Source organism: Arachis duranensis, chromosome 6 (genome assembly GCF_000817695.3).
Source record: "Arachis duranensis cultivar V14167 chromosome 6, aradu.V14167.gnm2.J7QH, whole genome shotgun sequence".
In the NCBI taxonomy this organism is placed as follows: domain Eukaryota; kingdom Viridiplantae; phylum Streptophyta; class Magnoliopsida; order Fabales; family Fabaceae; genus Arachis; species Arachis duranensis.
In genome coordinates this window covers 88058814-88073413 of record NC_029777.3, presented here as the reverse complement: position 1 = coordinate 88073413, position 14600 = coordinate 88058814, and the positions used below count along the sequence as shown (strand labels likewise).

Genomic DNA, 14600 nt, shown 5'->3' with positions numbered 1-14600 from the left:
ACAACACAATTAGCAACAGAATATTGTGTACTTTCCACCCAATTAATCCAAAATGCCTTTGCTTCATAGACAACACTGTGATATCCTAACCTATGTAGCCTTAAGTTCTTGCTTGTACCATTAATCCAAGAGCCTTGTGATGAGTTGAACACATGGTATTGCAAAAACTTATCATTAAAATGCCGCTTTGAAACATAAACAACGAAATAATTATCAGTATTTCAAATATACCCAAATGCATAACCAAAAATAGCTTGACAACATTGTTTAGAAGCAGGATCAGAAAGAAACCTGACACATTTCATCAAAGGATTCCACACAATCAACTCAGATAAAAAGCCACCGATAGTGTACCTTATACAAATATTGCCATAGTCTGAACCAATGACATTCCACCAACCAATATTAGATACGGTGAACGGTAGCTCGCATGACCTCACGGCACCGTCAATAGGATCAATGCTTGTTATATTCATTGTTGAATTTTCCCATGGTGGAAGCTCAATATGGATAAACAAACTTGTATATTTATCCATGTTCTTAAATGTAAGCTCTTTCATTAAACTGTAGGGTGAGAGCATTTCATTCCAGAACTTATTAAGAACCCTACACTGCATCAGAGTTTTTAGATCGGCCTTGAAAAATATATCCATCATCAACTCGTTAGGCAACTTTTGATCCTGGAAGAAAGAATGATTGGGTGTGATATCACTCATTTTCACTAAATCACTGTAAATGGTATTTCAAGCTTCTAATGTGAGTTTGTTAACAACAATACTCGATATAAATATAGAATTCTAGTGTCTGAAATTAAAAAAATCCTACATGTGGTGAAGAGAATATGTTATTAAAGTACACTCTACGTATTCCTTAATGGATATGTAAATGCTGGAGGTCAAATGGTTGGAATGAAAAAGTATAATATAATATATTGATTTTCTTATATTTTCTTTAGATTTTACTTTTCTATACTTTTTTTATGGTGTAAGAATATTTTGTTTTTGTACAGGTTCAATTGTAAATTAATATGTTAATTAATCTAATAATTAGAATTGGAGTGTAAAAAGATCTATGACAATGTGTGTACATATTTATCTCCAATTAATTTTATTTTTATACCTAAAGAGTAATTATTTTACCCCCTCTATATTTTTAGATATTTTTTAGATATTAATAAAAAATAAAGTTATCTGTTATAAAATTTTAATTTGTTTTATAGATATTTTAAACACTGAAATTCAATTCAAATCTAGAATTTTATTAATTCATTTTAATTACTAAAATTTAATTTAATTCTAATTGAAATTTAAGTACACAAAAAATGCAATTCAATTCTATATAATAATAATAATAATAATAATAATAATAATAATAATAATTAATAAAATGTTGACTATTCTCTTTTATTTTGATTCTAACATATTAATTTTGAATGAGTAGAGAAATATTGATGTGATAGATATATCTTTATTGGAATATAAAAAGATTATCTGCAACCCTCACCCATTATGCCCTTCTAATTTGCTTCACGCCTATAAACCCCATTTCCACTTAATGCAACTATTTGTGTTTCTTATCCCATACCCTATAAACTCCTTTTCACTCCACTTCTTATTTCAATTGTAGGGGTCTTTTGAAAACGGTAGGATGGTGTTCGCATTCTTCTTCTTGTCAGGTTTTGAATTTCATGTATCTCAACAACTCTTCCATGGATCCACAAAGGCTACAGTAGATATGATTTAACCCTATGATTTTTACCTATACTCTATAGTTGCCTGCTGCAGCGTTCTCTTTAGTTCTTAGCATGGCGGCCATGAATAGCTTCTCTCTCCATTCTGATAATGAAAGGGGTGAAGATCTTCTATCAGAACATACAGTAGGATTTATATTGATTGATTTGATGATTGTTTAGGGTTAGTGATTACCTAGGGCAGTAGACTTCACTTTACTCTGTACTCTATTTAGATTTATAGTAGGTAAAATATATTGCTAATTCTACCTACTTATGTACTGTACCGTGTTTTGGTATGCTCAGTGATTTTTTTTTATGTGGATGTGAACATGGATTGGAATAGATTGGAATAGCTATTGAGTGATTTCTACTTCTGCTCTATGTTTGCATGCTGCAGCGTTCTCTCAGTTCTGAGCATGGCGGCGATGAATAGCTTCTCTCTCCGATCTGATGATGAAAGGGGTGAAGATCTTCTATCAGAACATGCAGTAGGGTTTATATTGATTGATTTGATGATTGCTTGGGGTTAGTGAGTACCGAGGGCAGTAGGCTTCACTTCACAGGTACTCTATTTAGATTTGTAGTTGCTTCTGATATTGCTAATTCTACCTACTGCTACATTGTATTTTGGTGTTCTGAGTGAGTTTTTTTATTTTTTTTATGTGGGAATGAATAATGGGTTGGAATGGCTATTGAGTGATATTTCTTTTTTTATCTTCAATTTTTTTTGTCTAAAAAGTCTTTGATATTCAATAATCTTGCTTTTTCAAAATAGGTATCTGCTTCTAAATAATATAGACATCCAATAATAAATCCTAAATCCAAAATCTTAAAATCTAAACCTAACCCTAACCCTAAACCCTAATTACTAAATCCTAAATTCTAAATCCATAAACCCCAAATACTAAACGATAATTTCATGAATACATTGGCTTGGTTTCTAAATCAAAATTCTTTAAAATCAATCATAATAGCATATTAAATCAAATATATATTTTGAATGATTTTATAAATAGTAATAACACTTCATCAATTAGTTATCAATAATTGAAACAACTACTTATGAATATGAATAAAAATCACATTAGGAAACACTTCTTGATATACTTATCAATAACTGCTACAATTACATGATTACAACACTTGATAAACCAACTAATAATATAAAAGAAATATTAATAATACTACTTCAACTAACAACACAGAACCCTCAGGGAATAAGCAACCCTTGGGATACAATTGTAGCAGACTTAAGACACATCTCATAGGGCCATGAACTATAGTAAATGGTATTCCTTTTGTGAGTAATCATATTGACTTTGGATACTGAAACCTCTATTGAAAGAGGTAAATTTGTCCTCTTTGAACTTTTAATCCTTTCGTGAACTCTGATTAGATCTTCACCAATAATAAAACTGGGGTTGCAATGAATTTTCCTTTGCCTATTCTCCATAAACTTTATCCAAGGAACAATATTGAAGGTTTCAATGTCAACCTTAGATAAAATAGTGTGCCATCCCATTCTGGATATTTCATAACCCATTAAACACAAATTGTCTTGAAAAATAGTGATAGATTGAAAATATGGCTTTCGATCCTGGTTTGGAGAATGACTTATCTTCATTTTTTGGATTTCGAACGTCACCAGGTCAAAGATAACTATATCACTGGCAATATTGGATTGCCTTCCCACCCAGTTGATCCAAAAAGCCTTGCCTCTGTATACGGCAGAACTTTCACCCAAATTCTTCAGCCTTTGATCCTTAATATAACCATGTCTCCATTCCCCATAAGCCGAGTCATATACATTGCAGTGAAGAAATCGATCTCTGATATGCCTCTTTGATACATGTACAATGAAATACTGATCAGTTCTAGGAGTGAAACCAAATGCATACCCGATCATAGCTTGACGGAGTAGTTTGTCAGCAGGGTCTTCCAAGCACCGAATACTTTTGAGAAGGGGATTCCAAACCAACACCTCAGAATTAAAACCATTGATACTATATCTTAGGCATAGCATCCCATTTTCAGACCCAATAACACTCCACCACCCAGATTGATCAATCTCAACAGGCAGCTGACATGGTATGACGGCTCCATTGACACAATCAATCATACTTATGTTATATGGCGAATAAACCCAAGCAGCTAAACCAACCTGAAGAAGCAGATTCAAGTGCTTACCCTTAGTTGCAAACGTGTTCTCTTTCATAAAACTATATTCAGATAATATCTCATTCCATACTTTACCTAGCACCCTGCATCTCACTGCTGTTTTTGGCTCGCTTCTCCTAAAAATTTCAAGCAAGATATCATCCGGAAAAACTTGTTCCAAGTTCATTTCTGCTGAGGTAGCACTTTGGCTCATGTTGATGTGGGGAAAAGAGATATAATATGAATACATATAATCTAATGATTATCCTTGTATAGGGTATTTATAGTTACTACTTTATAATCTAAAGGTTACTATTTCAAACTGTGTTTGGTTTCACAGACTCCAATGTAGCAAATTTCTTGTTATTTTAAATGTATACTGTCAAAACAATATACAATGCCTCATTGAAAATCTTTTTCTTATAGCATAAGCAAATATTGAATGAGCATAGATTTACGTATGCTGGAAGGGATGATTTAACCCAACCTTTAATATATTTTTTATTCTCTTTTGTCAACAGTTTTTTGTATTTGAATAAATATAATATTAAAATCAGATATATTTGCCTATAATATGATAATTGTAAGTTTGGGATATAGATAGATAATTTATAATCAACAACTATATTGATATGGGTTACTCCATGCAGGAAAGATTAAGTCATTAGCATCAATACAAATTAGAAAACGAAATTCTAAAAGCACACTTTCTAGAGACATAAACATCATTACAAAGTCTAGAGATTCTTTTCTTTCTTAATACTCAACCTAAACAATTACTCCTATAATTCCTGTATTAATCTTTTTAGCTCTCTAATTTAGTACAGAGTCTAGAGAGTCTTTTCTTTCTTAATACTCAACCTTGGCTTCTTAGTACTTGACAACTGCCCTACGGGTATACTCTCCAAGTCTTTCGCAACTACTCCTATAATTCCTGCATCAATCCTTTTAGCTCTTCCCTTGCTGCTGGTAACTGTCTTAGACTCATTGACGGATTCCTGATTATCAAAACAAATTAAATAGTTAATAATCCTTAACACTCTAATCATACTTTTTTAATCATTGAAAATTCCTTTTCTATACACTAAAAAACTTACCTGTCCACCTTGGACAGATTCATCATCACCAAGATAAACAACATCAGTAGTACAATCCAAGCTAGTAACATTATCCAACCCCTGCAATATCCAATAGACTGGTTCTGCATGATTTTTTAAGAGAAACAGTATGTAAAACTATATAAATTTATTGTAAGGGTTGATATTTTCAAATTTCCTTACTTCCATAGATTGTTCATTTACAGACTGGCTGTATTTATGGATAAGGTGCTCATCAAGGCAAGCTTTTGTGACATTGTAGACATTCTCATTACCACTCAAATTACTACTTTTAACATTAATCCTTAATAGCAACTTCATGTCCAAGGCCGTCTTCAGCACCTCCGGGTAAGAATCATCAGAATCATCCTTCATTATGAATTCTTAAAATAATCAATAGGATGTTAATGCTATTTTTTGAACTAATGATAAACAAATTGCAATATGTTCATTGTACCTGACTGTAGGTTTCTCTGACTTTGGTTGCACTCAACCCTACAATTTGGCTTGCTTCGGTATCCCACAACACTACACACATACTTCCAGTTGCATCGGAAACATAAGCTTGAAGCTTATACCGCAAGTCTACCTGAACGGCCTTCTTGCGGCAATGGTCACATTCAAATCTCTCCTCTATCTTTTTGCATTTTTTATGACAATACTTGCAAGCTATGAAGAACCAATCATTCCTCCCGACATCAAAGTCAACAATCGTACATAGTATCCATTTAAACCCAACCTTAACAAAAAAAAATTGTTGTTCTTAAAATGATAAATAATGGTGTATAGCCAAATTCAAAAGGATATATGATTCTTTTATATGCTCACATCACTTGCATTCAACACACTGTCTATTGTTTCAACTTTGCATATCCCTTTTCTGAGCTCATCGATAGCAGATCGATATGAACTGGATGACATATGACTTATCCTCTGGGATGAAAAACAACTATCACCTTCAGTGCTGTCCACCAAACTATATAACAGAAGATTGAGTAAATTTACATGATATTTAATTACTACAAACTTATTAACAGATATATACCTCTTTTTAAATAGTTCGGCCTCCTTAATATTGGGATTTATGTGGATGTTAGATGTGTCAAAACTACTCTGAATACTAATCTTTCCTGAAGATCAAGACAAAACAATAAATATCTGCATTATTCTAAAAAGCATCTATATTTAACATTTTAAATCATTTATATATTTAGATTCATACCATTCCATTCCTTTGCTCTAAATAGTTGGAATGCAACTATGAGAGGTTCAGTCTTATCACCATCTAAATAGGGTTGGATCAAATCTACCAGTGAACCAAATAGGGTACAACTGATAGAATTCTTCCTGATATATTGTAAGTTGTTAGCATGTTTGATAACAATTAAATGAGTTGTACATCAACCTGATTGTCATAAGGCTTTAAATACACAACACTTACTCAAGGTCCTCCACTAACAGCCCTAACCGCTTGCTTTCCTGCCCTTGCTTGGTAACCAAATCCTTTGGGTCCTCCTTCCCTATAACCTCTGCTAGCACATCTATAATGCAAAAAGATGCTTTATGTTAATGGATAAATCATAAAAAAAAACATTAAACAGAGTCTGGATTAAACCATTACCAAAAAGAAAATTCTGATCAAGCCTTTCTTCTTGCAGGATAGACGCAATACTCCTAAATGTAAATGGCTGAAACGGAAAGAGCGGTTGAGGGATATGAACAACCATGCTTCTTTGTAATAAGGTGATCCTATACTGAAGCGAGCTGCACTTCATCCACATATTGTTCTTTTGGACTATAAAAGAAGAAATACTATATAGCTGCCCCTCCGACAGAATGGGCCGGAACAGTCGCACCACTGATTTTGGAATCGTGCAGTGTATCCTGTTGCCCTGGTAACAATAAAATGACAATAATGTTATGATAGTTTGAACAAATTCTGGATAATAATTTAGAAGTTACTATGGTTTAAACAAACCTTCAAGTCGTGCAATGCAATCTCTAAAGCACCAGCTTCACTACTATTTGGGCGTGGAGGACCATACCACATCCTTACAACATAAACCTTAATGATCCAATCTGCTCTTTTTGTGGAGATTTCTTCAAGAAAGTCACACCTTTCACCCATGTTAGATTATATATTTCTACTCAAGATATATGTGATATGTACTTATATAAACAACAAAAAGGAGTATGTATATATATAAGTGAAACCAAATTACAGGAAGTTTCATGGCGGGTGCATTCGAAATTCAAACTACAATTACATAAAATTTTATTTGAAATCCCCCCATAATTTTCCTCCAAAAAGGAATATGTAGAAAAAATAATAGGTTTATAGATTAGGTGTGATAGCCATCATAAAAAGTTATTAATATCATTAACATACATACATGCATGACATGAACAGTAATAAGGAACTTAAAATTTTGACACTTGGATAGCCTCAATGATCAAACTACTCAAGATTTCTATTTTAATAGATAGATAGATTTGTGAAATCTCTACGGGGACAAAGACCAACTCCCGTGAATAAACGAGGACCGGAAATGGGGTTAAAGGAATCCCACCCGTTCCATGAGAACTTCCCAAATTTTTGCAAAAGAGTGAAATTTTTACTCCCGTGAAATTATTAACTATTTTTAATTTATTAATGCGTATGTGAGAAATTTTATATACATGTAAATTATGTTAAATTTATATTTAAATTATATGTTAATATGATAAATTTAATTAAATTATATTTAATTATTAGTATATTTTTCTTACATTCTATTATTATAAATTAATAAAACCGAAAAAGTACATAAAGAGTATGCAAAGATAATAAAAATTGTGAAAGAATAAAGAAAGAGAAGAAAAAATGAAGAAATTTTATTGATTGTTGATTGATTGAAATTGTAAACTATAAAGGTAAAACTATATATATATATATATAGCAGTGACCTATGAAAGATAAAAGCAAATAAAAATAAGATAAGAATAAATAAAGATAAGATAAGGATAAATAAAGATAAAATAAAGATAAGATCTAATAAAGACTAAAATTATAACTGAATTTGTGTATTCTGTTGGGCTGAATTTGTGGGCCGTGAAACTTCTTTATTGTTGTCATGGGTTAAGGTGGTAGAGTGAATTAATACGCTCCCGCAAGTTGGAGGATGAAAAATGTCAAAAACATCAAGCTTATTCAAATTAAGATGGAAGGGTTGAGAAGACAAAGGTTTGGTGAAGATATCAGCTAGCTGCCCAGAAGAGGGAATGGGGAGAAGTTTCATCACTCTACCTTGAGCTTTTTGTCGAACTAAGTGACAATCAACCTCTAAATGTTTGGTCCGTTCATGAAAAACTGGGTTTGCAGCAATATGAAGAGCACTCCGATTATCACAATATAAAACTAGTGGGCGGATAGGAGAGATGCGTAAAAATTGTAACACATTTAGTATCCATTCGCTTCAGTGGATGAGCGGGTAACGGTGGTTTATTTCTTGGTCTTCCAAGAGACTAAAGAACTGCCTAAGAAGAAACAATAACCTGTTAAAGATCACCGAGTGTTAGGACATTTGGCCCAATCGAAGTCACTAAAGTTGAGAAGCTGAATTTCTGATTCTCTTGGAAAAAAAAAGTCCTTTGCCAGGGCTAGTTTTCAGATATCGTAACACATGCTTGACAGCTTGAAGATAAGATTCAGTAGAAGATGCCATATATTTACCTTAATTGTTGAATGGCATACGTGATATCCAGTCGAGTAGTGGTGAGATAGATAAGATGCCCAACCAAACGGCGATATAGAAAAGGGTCAGATAGCGGGGACTTTTGTCCTGATATAGTCTTGTGGTACTATCCATTGGAACAGAGGCAGGCTTAGCACCTAATAAACCAGAATCCTCCAAAAAGATCAAGACAATATTTTCTCTGAGATAAGCAAATTTCCTTCGCTGATTGAGCAACCTCAATACCCAAAAAATATTTTAATGGACCCAAATCTTTAATTCGGAAGTGTTGGTGCAAAATAGACTTAATGACAGCAAGTTCAGAAATGGAATTACCAGTGAGAATAATGTCGTCAACATAGACTAGAAGGATAGAAATTTGAGCACCAGTGAATTTAACAAATAGACTATAATCAGATAAGGTCTGCTGATATCCATGAGATAGCAAAAGATGAGAAAGTTTGTCATACCACATACGACTAGATTGTCGTAAACCACACAGTGACTTTAGTAGCTTGCAGCATTGATTCGGTCGAGGAGATGTAAATCCGGGTGGCAGAGTTATATAAACATCCTCAGAAAGATTCTCATGTAAGAAAGCATTATTGACATCCAACTGATGTATGGGCCAATGCTTCAAAGAGGCCAATGCCAAAACTAATCTGATGGCGGCAGGCTTTACAATAGGGGAGAAAGTTTTCAAGAAATCAACACCTTCAGTCTGAGTGAATTTTTTAGCCACAAGGCGTGCTTTATATCGATCAACTAAACCATCAGGCTTGCGTTTTATGTGATAGACCCATTTACAACCAACCGGCTTAACGCCTGCATGGCAATCAACAAGACGCCAAGTTTTGTTCAGCTCAAGAGCATCCAGCTCATCTTTTAAAGCACTACACCAATTAGAGTGTTAATTGGCATCCTTAAAAGACTTTGCCTCAACGTTAGAATGTAGAGATAAAAGAAACTTTTTATGTGAAGATGAAAGAGAAGAAAAAGACACGACTGAAGATAAAGGATACTTGCACTTTGAGGGAGATTGATTTATAGAGATGAGAGAGGAATTGCACAAGTAATCAAAGAGATATGCTGGAGGTCGATGAGGCCGGTCAGAATGACGAGGATGGGGTTACTCAGGTGGTGAAGAGGGTGAGGGGGGATGAGGAGGTGATGGTAGATTGGTGTCTAGTGTGGAAGGAAAGATGGGTGTGTGTGTTGAAAGAGGTTCGGTGGTCATAGGTTCAACTTGGTTAGGAAACGATAGTGAGGAAGAAGGAGAGGTTGTTTTAGAAAATAAAGAATTAGATGGAGTTGAGTCAATGGGTATAGGTGAGGGTTCAACTGGAAGACTAACTGAATCTTGTTTTTGAGAAGGTGTGTTTGGCAATGTTAGGATAAGTGTATGAAATTGGACCTTTTTTGTGACTAAGGGCAAGATCATTTCATAAAAAATCACATTTCTAGAAATCTCAATTCTTTTATCTTCTAAAACATAAACAATATATCATTTAAAACCATGTTGAAAGCTAATAAACACAACACTTTTGGCTCTTGGATCAAATTTTAATCTGTTTACCATTAGGGTAGAAACAAAACATAAGCATCCAAAAACTTTAAGGTCGTGATAATTTGGTGGATGATTGAATAAAATCTGAAATGGTGTTTTAAAACTAATTGCAGATGATGGAACTCTGTTAAGTAAATAAACACCATATTTAACAGTATAAGACCAAAAAGATGATGGTAAATTAGATTGAAACATAAGAGCACGAGCTATATTCAACATATATTGATGCTTGCGTTCTACCCTTCCATTTTGTTGAGGAGTTTCAACACCACTACGTTGATGAATAATGCCCTTTGAAGTATAAAAATCATGTAAAATAAATTATGTTCCATTATCTGAATGAATAGTTTTGACTTTAGAGTTGAATTGTGTTTCAACTAAAGTAATAAAATTTTTTACATGATTTTGCACTTCTCCTTTTGATTTTAATGAAATAACCCATGTAAAGCGGCTAAAATCATCAACAATAGTAAAAAAAAATTATTTATGATTATGAATAGAATTTTGTCAAAACGGACCCCAAATATCAAAATATAATAAATCAAAATTTGCATTGGCTTTGTTAAAATTTTGAGAAAATAAAAGTTTTTTTTTGTTTAGAAAGATGACAAATGTCACAAGCCTTGTCATGATGCATAGAGATAAAAGGAAAATGTTTATGTAAATGATTAAGCCTTTGTCCAGAAAGGTGTTCTAAACGAAAATACCATATATTTGAAGGTGTAATGGGTGGAGATTAGATGGAATTATGGAGTGTGTAGTGGATGGATTTTTACCGAAATTGGGTTCAAAGACATATAATCCCTCTCTCATTCTGCCCAAATCAATCGTTCCCAAATTGTTGCTCTGTAAAGTACAAGAAAAAGATGAAAAAATGAGTTCACATATGAGTGTTCAAGTAATTTTTGGGACGGAGATAATATTAAAGTTGAAATTAGGTAAATAAAGAACATCACGAAGAACCAAGGATGGTGAAAATTGAACAATACCTTTATAAGAAACAGTAGTTTGAGAACCATTTGGTAAATGAACAATAATAGGAGAAATTTGTGTGTAAAAAATAAACCAAGACAAATTTGATGCAATGTGATCTGTGGCACCAGAATCAATGATCCAAGTATTTAAGAATGAATCTCGATTTGAAAAATTGTTAACAATAGAAAAAGTATTGAAGGAACAAAGATAATGAGTAGTTGGACTTGACAAAATCTCAAGTGGGTTTGAAGGATGAATTTCTTCATTGGAAGGAAGTGCCATGAAAGAAAAGTGTTGGGTTGGCGAAAGATCCAAAAGTGGCTCCTTATGAAGTTGCTTGTGTACCATTTTTCCTTGACCTAGGACAGAGTAGGGAGGTTGATTATTCATAGTGGGAGAGAAGGTTGAAGAGGTTTTAGGATCTGAATTGGTTGGTTTATCCATGGATGCCAGCAGAGTTCAAGAGGAGCTCTGATACCATAATAAAACCAAAAGAGTATATAAAGAGTATGCAAAGATAATAAAATTGTGAAAGAATAAGGAAAGAGAAGAAAAGATGAAGAAATTTTATTGATTGTTGATTGATTGAAATTGTAAATTATAAAGGTAAAACTAAATATATATAGAGCAGTGACCTATGAAAGATAAAAGCAAATAAAGATAAGATAAGGATAAATAAAGATAAGATAAATATAAGATAATAATAAAGACTAAAATTATAACTGAATTTGTGTATTCTGTTGGGTTGAATTTGTGGATCGTGAGACTTCTTTATTGTTGTCATGGGTTAAGGTGGAAGAGTGGTTTAATATAAATTTTTATAAAGTTATAATTAAAATTAATTTTTAATGTTAAAAATATTAAAATAATTAGTATTTATCTTAACTGATTTGGATTGGTTGAGTGGACATCTCACTCGTCTCCTTAAGTAAGTATTAGGGCTTTGAATTTCGCCCTGTATATGTAACAACTCATTGACTAGTGGCAGACCTTTTAATAAATGAAGCTTCAATCCGTAGAAGATTAGTTCTTGGCTGTTGAGTTAGAAAATACGGTGAAAAAATAGTATTTGTCTTGAAAATAAAACAATTTTGATTAATGATAACAATACTTATGGATATTTATCTTTTTTGAAATTTAACTGTGACAGCTTTATTTCTTAGCATCATATTCATTCAAGAAGTCAAACAATATGATCAACATTGTTATCGATTAAAATTTCATATTTTATGACATAATTTTCAAGTTTCTAAATTTATAGAGTTATGTCATTACAAAAGCTATTAGATTGATTAATATTCCTTGATAATATTACTAAAATACCATCGTTGAGTCTTAATTTGTGTAAAAAGTAACTATAATAACCTTGGTTATTCAATATATAATTTATTTTAATAAAAAATAAATTATTATCCCTAGATTGGTAAATATATTTTTCTCCATTTTTATACCATTTTATTTGATAATAATTACCATTAAAAAAAATGACTACGCTATCTTATAATATGATGTACAAAATAATTTTTATTTTAAATTAATTCTGATTAGTGAGATAAAATTTAAAATATTTTTTATACAAATTTAAATTTAAATTTGAATTCAGAATTAATTAACAACTCACCTTTTTTTAATAGTAATAACAAAAATAAAATTAATTAAGTGCAAAATATTCGGCATTTAATAATTTCAAACATTTAAGTTTTAGTTACTGAAAATTAGGTTATAAATTAATTTTACACACACATTAGTACACAAATAATAATATCTAATATATAAAGTTAATTTTTTTTAACAAAATTAATGTATAATTTATTGAAAATTAATTTATTGTCTATTTTTTTTATAAATTTGCCGTATGTAAAAATAGTGATCTTATTTTTTATTATTATTTAAAAAATTATTCATAATTTTTTTATTATGTAATTAACTTAATTAAAAATCTTTATTATTGATATTTTACCAAAAAAATCATGGTTATATTATTTGTATATTTTTTTAATACTAATAAATAAATAGGTGTTTGTATTATTATATTTATTATCCTTGATAATGGTTTAAGTTTCTTATTTTGTATGTTAAATAATATAAATTATATTTTATATATTAAATTCATTAATTTACCTATATTACGAGAAAAAAATTATGCAATAGATTATCTGTTATAAAAATTAGTTAATCTACACATAAATTATCTTTAGAAAAAATAAAGAAATAATTTATCACATATAATAATTTTTGATATATTTAGTGTCATGTATATATTAGAATGATCTATTTTAATTATGTGAGTGATTATTATTATTGTTCACTTTTTTATTATGATATTAAATAATATTTAAAACTAAAAAAGAAAAAAAAAGAAGATAATTAGAATTTTTTTTAATTTGATAATAAAATCTCTTGTAAGTAAGTATACCTAACTTTTATATATACTAAATGTAATCCTATTTAATAATATAGTATTTGTTACAAAAATGAATCAAAACATTAACTCAAGTGAGTAAGATCAACTTAGGTCTATTGTTAGGATCTTAAATCCAAATTAGGTTCATTATCTTAGGACTCAATGCAGATGAAGTTCATATGTTCATCTCAAATCAGCTTAAATTGAATTTTCATTGTTAGTTAGAGATGGTAATAGATACTCATGTGGACATAGTAGACCCCCTTTTTTCGTCCTTTACTCCCATTTAAAAAAAAATACTCGACGTCCCTTCTCCATCTTCGTCGCAAGTTCCTATTTAATTATTCCCTTAGCTAATGCAGATACCTAAGGTTATCTATGGGTATTCTTTAAAAAATTTTGAAAAAAAATTAACAAAAAAAACTATAATATAATAATCATAAATAATCTATTCAATATAATTCAATGCAACTCATAATATATTCATTATAAAAATTAACATTTCAAAAAAATATAAAAATATCTTCCAATATAATAATATAATATAATTTTTTAGGATGAGACTGAGCGACGTAGTGACGAACTTAAAAGGTAGAGAAAGTGAGTTAGAGAGAGATACAAAATCAAGGCTAAGGATGAGTTTAGAAGAAAAAAAAGTTTGAATTTGAGACAAGAATTAGGATTACTAAATTTAAGAAATATATATATATATATAAATCAATAATTTTATATTTGCATAGATTTAACAGGCTCCATGAAAAGGGTACCTATGTCCCTGTCCCAGTCCATTTCACGTGGACAGGTATCCACCCGTAAAGATTTTACGAATTTCCATCACTACAAGAATATATTTGGCCGATTAGCTACCACAAAAAAGTCGTAAAATCATCGCTAACCTGTCGCAAAATATAATTTGTGACGGATTAGCTACCGCCACGCAAATTATATTTGTGAC

The 14600-nt window shown here is 31.2% G+C and overlaps 1 long non-coding RNA gene across 1 annotated transcript; it reads left to right on the top strand.

Annotated features, from left to right (window-relative positions):
- Positions 1-2137: 2137 nt before the first annotated feature.
- LOC127748321 (uncharacterized) lies at positions 2138-6872 on the top strand. The gene is made up of 4 exons (XR_008010271.1): positions 2138-2295; positions 5193-5334; positions 5454-5599; positions 6645-6872. It is a non-coding gene; the product is annotated as an uncharacterized LOC127748321 (long non-coding RNA).
- Positions 6873-14600: the final 7728 nt, after the last annotated feature.